This window comes from Gopherus flavomarginatus, unplaced genomic scaffold (assembly GCF_025201925.1).
Source record: "Gopherus flavomarginatus isolate rGopFla2 unplaced genomic scaffold, rGopFla2.mat.asm mat_scaffold_543_arrow_ctg1, whole genome shotgun sequence".
Lineage (NCBI taxonomy): Eukaryota > Metazoa > Chordata > Testudines > Testudinidae > Gopherus > Gopherus flavomarginatus.
Window position 1 is genome coordinate 21,611 of NW_026115113.1, and position 7,708 is coordinate 29,318.

At 40.2% G+C, this 7,708-nt stretch overlaps 1 long non-coding RNA gene across 2 annotated transcripts; it reads left to right on the plus strand.

Moving 5' to 3' along the window:
- The first annotated feature begins 1,415 nt into the window (after positions 1-1,415).
- LOC127042545 (uncharacterized) lies at positions 1,416-2,450 on the plus strand. Of its 2 annotated transcripts, XR_007771969.1 has the most exons (5): positions 1,416-1,697; positions 1,780-1,863; positions 1,949-2,035; positions 2,127-2,190; positions 2,287-2,450. It is a non-coding gene; the product is annotated as an uncharacterized LOC127042545 (long non-coding RNA). The 2 variants fall into 2 exon arrangements; XR_007771970.1 differs by lacking the exon at positions 2,287-2,450 and having other exon boundaries at positions 1,419-1,697; positions 2,127-2,232.
- The last annotated feature ends 5,258 nt before the right edge of the window (positions 2,451-7,708 follow it).

Sequence of the window (7,708 nt, forward strand, 5' to 3'; positions counted from 1 at the left end):
GGGTTGGGCCCCTCTATCTGGTGTTGGGGCCCCCAGGGGTTGGGACTCCCTGGAACTATGGTTTGGGCCCCCAGGGGTTGGGCCCCTGGAGCTATGGTTCGGGCCCCCAGGGGCTGGGCCCCTGGAGCTATGGGTCGGGCCAGTAGTAATAAGCTCGATAGTATTCATCACCATACAAATTTTTACAGGTTTCCACGCCCTTTTAGCGCTTTTGTTCCGCTTTCCCACCCCCCGTTTTGGTTGGCGCTGTCGGGCATTTTGAAAAAGTGTGTGTGTGTGTGTTTTACTAGGGGAAGTGTATTCAATATCAGGGTGGATTAAGAGAAAAGTTAAATAATATTGAAGACTAGGTTTATAAAGGGAATTTACTACGGCAAAACCTGTTTGTTAAGCACAGGATAAAAAAGCATTGAATCTATTCAATACCAATGTAGGTTAAGAAAAAAACATTATAAACTAAGTTTAAAAGGAAATGTACTAAGGCAGTGTAATAAAAGTGAATAAAACGTATTAAAAGTAGTCAATACCAATGACTATAAAAAAGTGGCTAAGAAAAATACAATAAAGCTCAGGGTAAAATTAAAAAATGTTTACCTTTGCAGTCTTTTTGTAAAACGAGGCAGCTTTTCTGGTTTAACCCTAGTAAATAAAACACATTAAAACTAGTGAATGCCAATGCAGGTTAAGAAAAAACGAGTTTTAAAACTAAAATTGACCAAGGCAAAGCCTGTTTGGTAAGCCCGGGGTAAAAAAACATTCAATATCAGTGTAGATTAAGAAAGAAGAGCAAAGATAGAGAGCACGCGGCGGAATCAGAATGAGACAGAGAGAGAGAAGCAGGCAGAGTCTGTTTAGTAAGCACAGGGTAAAAAGGCATTCAGAATCAGGGCGGGTTACAAGACAAGAAAAGCGAGGAGAGAGTCCGCTTTGCAAAGAGCAAAGATAGAGAGCACAGGGTAGGATTAAAGAGAAAGAGAGAGAATTGTTACCTTTGCCCGTCTTTCTGTAGAATGAGGGAGATTGCCTGCTTCTGACACTCTCCAGCTTGTTTTCACCGCTTTTGGATCGGCACAATCAGAGGTGGTTTTACAACAGCCTCATAGAATTCATTTTCCTGAACCAACCAATCCTAGTGTTTCAAGAGTTTAAGCAAGAGCCTTTTAAAAACCGGTTATTGTCTACCAATCAGCATGTGTTTTTGTGTATAAAAACACGTGGTTTTGCGACGGGGTTTTTCAACACAGAGAAACTAAACACAAAGGCATGTCCCTGTACAAAACACCTACAGAAGCCAAGAAGCCGGAATTGCCCCTGGGAGCGCCAAACCGTGTTCAGAAAAGAAGGCTCTTTTACAGTTGTTTTGCCAACGAGAAAGGCTTGTTTTCGAGCCCTGTGTTTTATTCTGAAAGAGAACTGAAAAAAGAGGAGCCACAGCCTTTTGTAAAAAATCAAGTGCGAAAAAATTTGTTGTCAGATTTGGAAAAAACAGAATTAAAGGCAGAAGTAAATCTTTTTTTTTTGTAACAAATTACAAAATGTTTTATAAAAATAAAGGGTTAAATCTTTTTGTTTTTATAGGGGGAATGGAAGAAGAGCCTATATATGAGGACATGGCAACCGAGGAACAGCCGCAGGATAGCGATGTTGAAAACCAACCGATAGACCCCGAGTTGTGGAAAGATGGCGATATTGTTACGGTATAAGCTTTATTAGTTGTAAAAAAAAAATAAAAAATTATTGTATTTACACTTTTAAAAAATGACTTTTGATTTTTAACAGATAACCAAGCCTGGGCCGTACAAGATTACTGCTTTGGTGTGTAACAAACTGCCAACAGTTGCAGAGACAGAAACACCCGAGGAGGTAAAGACAGCTTAAGTTATTTGAAATATATATATATATGTTCATGACACAATTAAGCGTTAATATACGATTGGTTTAATAATAGGCTGCTGAAACTATGATTGACGAAGGTGATTCAGAAACAAAGGACACAAACGGGGTGTCAATAGTATAACCCAAAGAACATGACAAGGTAAAAGTTACTTAAATAATTTAAAAATATATAAATATAAACTTATATAAGCGTGGTAAAATAGAACTATATGTTTTGTGTTTAATAACAGGAAGATGATATGGGGTTCAACGGTGCGTCAGTCGAGGATGATGATAATTCAGAATCAGACGAGGGTACGACCGAGGTAGCACAAATAAACTCCAGGCTTTTTTATTTTAAAATTTTTGCATCAAAAAACTTAAAATATGTTTTTACAATGTTTTTAACAGGCATCTTCAGAGGATGAAAAGAAGCGGCCTCTAAGCAGAACAGCCGTAATGTGTACCTGTTGTTTTTGTGTGAAGCAAGATGTTAAAAAAAAGTCTGTAAAAAGTGAAGAGAGTGACCAGAAAAGCGGTGAAGAAAAAGAGGATCCAGTTATGGCTGATATTGTTAGAGCTGTTGTAGTAAAAGCCTTTTACCACTGTTTGAAAAAACAACTTTTGGATAACTGTGCAGCGTGCGCTGTAAATAAGTCCAACCCTTTTAGTCACCCTTGTATCTTTTGGGATCGCTCAGAAGTATTTTACCAGCTTAGACGTATTTCTTCTAAACTGAACGCGGCCCAGCTGGTAAATGTAATTATAGCTGAAGGCTACAAACTGAAAAAGCTTAACATAACCACTGAAACTATAACCAAAGTTGTTAAAATGATTAGGGAGGTTGGAAAATCATCTGACCCGGTGGCCTTGCTGGTAGATCTGTCAAAAGAGGTGGCCCCCTATATTGGCCGAGCGGTGTGTAGCAGGGTTCGCCAAATGGATTATAAAACTTTTTACATGCAAGGTTGTGACCCTAGAGGCTTAAAAATATATATTAATTAAAATGCATTGTTAAAAAAAACTGTATCACAGTTTTTATGTTATTTTGCTTAACCGTTAAAAATGTATGTAATTGTATCGTATATTACTTTACTGCCGCTTTAAAAGTCAAATGTGTATAAACGTTGTTGTGTTAAATAAAAACAAAAGCAGAAGCAAACTTTTGTGTATAGAGTGTTTTAAAGCAAGACGGGGTAAGCATGGCAAAGCTGCTAAAGAAAATTTATTACTCACCCGAAAAAGTTGGTAGTTTTGGGGCATAACACCCTTATTTCAGGCCTCTAAAAGACACCGTAAAAGCTTAAGCAAAAAGCAGGTTTCCGCTTGGCTTGCGGATCAAGATGCTTACGCTTTACATAAACCTGCAAGGCTTAAATTTAAAAGAAATAAAAGAGTGGTGTCTAATGTGGATACGCAATGGCAGGCAGATTTGGTTGATATGGCCGCCTATTCTAAAGACAATGATAACCGTAAATATATTTTAACAGTGATAGATATTTTCTCTAAATACGCCTGGGCGGTAGCCCTAAAAAATAAAACAGGAAAAGAGGTGGCAGAGGCGTTTAAAGCTATTTTTTCAAAGGGGCGCGTGCCTCAAAAATTACAAACAGACCGAGGAAAAGAGTTTTTAAACAAAGCTTTAAAAAATTTGTTTAAGCAATATCGAGTACACCATTTTGTTACCAATAACGAAGTTAAAGCGGGAATTGTGGCGAGGTTTACCAGAACTTTAAAATCAAAAATGTGGAGGTATTTTACCGCCCGTAACACCTTTCGCTACATTGATGTGCTGCAGGCCTTCATAGACGGTTACAGCAGAAGTTATCACAGAACTATCAGAGGGCGCCCAATTGACGTGACACAAGCTAATGCGCTAAGCGTGTGGAAAACCGTCTACGGGGGTAGTTTTAAAATAAAGAGGCAACGTGTGGTTTTTAAAAAAGGGGATCACGTAAGAGTATCTAAAACGAAGGGCACTTTTGAAAAGGGCTATCAGCAAACCTTTACCGATGAAATATTTATCGTGTCAGGGGTTTTATTAAGAGGACAAAGACCTGTGTATGCATTACAAGATTATGAAGGGGAGGAAGTTGTGGGGTCTTTTTATCCTGAAGAATTACAAAAAGTAAACCCTAACCAGGACCGAGTTTACAAGGTAGAAAAAATTTAAAAAAAAAAGGTCGGGGAAGAAACAAATATTTCTCTGTAAAATGGAAAGGTTGGCCTAAAAAATTTAATAGTTGGGTTAAAGCGTCTCAAGTGCAGGACCTTTAATAAAAAAATGACTGAACAAAGTTTTTACATGACATTACCAAGCAACGCCTCAGCGGGGGCTTTTCCTCAAAATACTAGTTCCAATTTTACAATACAACTAGCCAAGCCTTTAAATTTAATAGGGCGGTGGGAGGTCGCTTTATCGGAAATTCATTATTGTCACTCTTGGAACACGCTTCTTTTCGATACAGCATTTACGTTAGCATCGGAAAAAAAAATTCGAACCTACTACACGGATGCCGGCTATTATTCGAGCATTCACCATTTAATAGATGTCATCAACAAGAATATAGACAAAGATGCCGAAAAACCAAATGCCTACGTTATTTACAACCCTGTGACTAGAAGGGTTCAGCTAAAACCAAACGATGGAAAGTACTTTTTTTCCACAGGTGGTAAATTGGCAACAATACTGGGAATGCTTTCAAATCATCCGTGTAGGATAGTACCCCGCAGACATTACGGGGGGTTTTAACTCTTTATACGTGTACACCGACATAGTGGAACATCAGTTAGTGGGGGACTACTAGGTGCCGCTGTTGCGCTGCGTTCCCATCCGCGGTAGCAACAACGAATTTGTCACAATAACGTATGACAAACCGCATTACGTCCCCGTAAGTAAGCAGCACATCGGAACCATTACTATTGAAATAAAGACGGATCAAAATAAACACGTTTCGTTTAGTTTTGGAAATGTAATTGTTAAACTACATTTGCGTCCCAAAAAAGCTGAAGAACGGTAACTATGAAAAACTACGGGGACCCCTTTTTGTATAGAAACTACTACAAGGCCCAGGCTGGCTATGGCTTACCAGGATATCAAGGATTACCCGTTATGTACGGGGCAGGTTTAGGAGGAATATTTCGCAGCCTTTTTAGAAAAGCCGTGCCACTTTTAAAAAGGGGTTTTGACATTATTAAACCCCACATGAAAACAGCAGCGAAAAATATAACCAGAGACGTCGTAAACCACGTGTCTAGCTCAGTTACAAACAAAATAGGAGCACAGGTAGGTTCCGGTTTAGTGGTAATGAGAAGAAAAAGAGCAGCGTTGCGCCAGCCCTTTAAAGGCCCACGTAGACCCTTAAAAAAAAAAAAAAAGCTGTGAGAAGAGGTCTTAGCCATATACCAAAAAGGCGTCCTAAGAAGAGGAAGCGTCGCGTTACCCGCGATAAAAGGGATATATTTTAAAATGACTTTTATTCATTGTGGCTCTGACGAATGCACCAAATCGGAGCTGGATTTATTTCAAATAGCCCCCACACAAACCAGTATTGAAAATAGCTTTTATGTAGAGGTGCCTCCTTTGGCCGCTTTAACGGTAAACGCCCCTCTTGAATTTTTTATTTCGGGACATGGGAATCATTACTTAGACCTTAACAACACGCTGCTGTACGTGTGCTGCAAGGTGATAAAAGAAGACGGATCAGACATTGATGATGATGCCCGGGTGGACCTAACAAACTACCCCATCGCCACTCTTTTTAACCAGCTGGATGTTACTTTAGGCGATCGTCTTATTAGCCAGAGCAACAATTGTTACCCTTACAGAGCCTTAATAGAACTAATTTTAAACTACAGCCACGACACCCTCGCTACTCAGTTTTCGACAGGCGGATTTTATAAAGACACGGCAGGGGGCCACGAAAGCACCCTTTTGGTCGGCCAGGCCAATGAGGGGTTTATACGCAGGGCCGAACTAACGGCCGGCAGCAGGAAACTGGATTTGTTGGGACCTTTACACAGCGATTTGTTTTTTCAAGAAAAACTACTGCTAAACAGCGTGGATTTAAAAATCAAACTAACACGTAGCAAAGATGTTTTTTGCCTCATGAGCGGCACTGCCAACGAGAATTATAAAGTACACATTATTTCGGCGTCCCTGTTTGTAAAACGTGTAAAAGTAACCCCGGGGGTTCGTTTGGGGCACGCTGAAGCTTTAATGACCGCCAACGCTAAGTACCCCGTAGACCGGGTAAGCAGAAAGGTGTTTAGCATACCGGCCGGCAGTCGTGTCAGTAACCAGGAAAACCTTTTTTTGGGGCAGCTACCCAAGCAGCTAGTAATCGGTTTTATAGATAACGACGCCTTCAGCGGCAGCTACGTTAAAAACCCTTTTAACTTTAAACATTATAACATTAATTTTGTGGCCTTGTATGTGGATGGCGAACAGGTGCCAGCAAAACCCCTACAACCCGATTTTGAAATTGGAAACTGCGTGAGCGAGTACATGCAGCTCGTGAAGGCTACTGGACAATATGTAAAAGATCGATCGCTCTTAATTAACCGTGATGAATTTGCCGAGGGCTATACGCTGTACGCCTTTGATTTGACCCCGGATCAGGAGTGCGCCGACCATTATTCTTTAATTAAAACTGGAAACCTGAGAGCGGAAATACGGTTTGCAACGGCTTTGCCCTCTACGGTTAACATGATAGTGTATGGGGTTTTTGATAACGTGCTCGAAGTAAATCATAGAAGAAACGTTCTGTTTGACTATATGTAATCATGAACACCGTGCAGCTACGAGATATTTTATCAAAGGACACTTCTTTTTTAGATGTTTTTTCTAGCGATTTGCTTCCGAAAAGCTTTGTGTCCGGAAGACCTTTGGGGCTTATTGTTAACACCCACCCCCATAAGTTACCCGGGGAACATTGGCTGGCCGTTTATTTACCAAAATGTGGGCCCGGCGAGTTTTTTGACTCCTACGGTTTTTCCCCAGACAGTAATTTTTTCCCTAAGTCTATTATGACTTTTTTAAACTGTTACTGTGATAAGGTTTTGTTTCATCAGAGACAACTACAGGACCCCCTAGCTGTAACCTGCGGTTATCATTGTATTTTTTTTTAAAACAACGTAATTAGGGTTTATCTTATGATTGTATTTTAAAATTGTACTCCGATGATTTACCAGAAAATGACCGCTTGGTGGTGCGATTTGTAAAAGGAAAAAGACCTGGCATGCCCAGACCTGTTTTAAGCATGTTTCAACATGTTCAAACGTGTTTATCGTGTCGTGTGTTTAAAGAGGTGCGTCAATAAAACACAATTTTTAATTTTGTTTACGTCTTTTATTTTATATTGTTAACCAGTCGATTTTTCGTTTTTTAACAGGGACGCTTTTAAAAGGGGCGGTGTTACTTGTGGCCTTGACCGGCTTTAGCCCTATTTTTAGACGCTCTAAAAATTGTTTATTGGTAATATGCCCTACGACGGTCGTAGGCACCTTTAGCTCTGCCAAGGCTTTCATAAAAACATGCCACCCTTTAGGTGTCCTCTTGTTAGCGAAAGAATAAGAGCCGGTTACCCCCCTGACTAAATCAAGCATGTGAGACCCCTCTATCCCCTTCCCCCGGTACACAAAACGGCCGTAATCAGCCCAAGAAGACACATCTTTACGTTGTTTAAGCTTATTTAACAATATTTCAGCTTTTTTTTTATAGCGAGGATTTACCCCCTCCAACACCTCCTGAATAACAAAGTACGATACATCCCCCTGAACGTTAGGAGGTTGAAGCTCCTCTTGCTATTGCTCTTGCTCAGGGGAAAAAAAA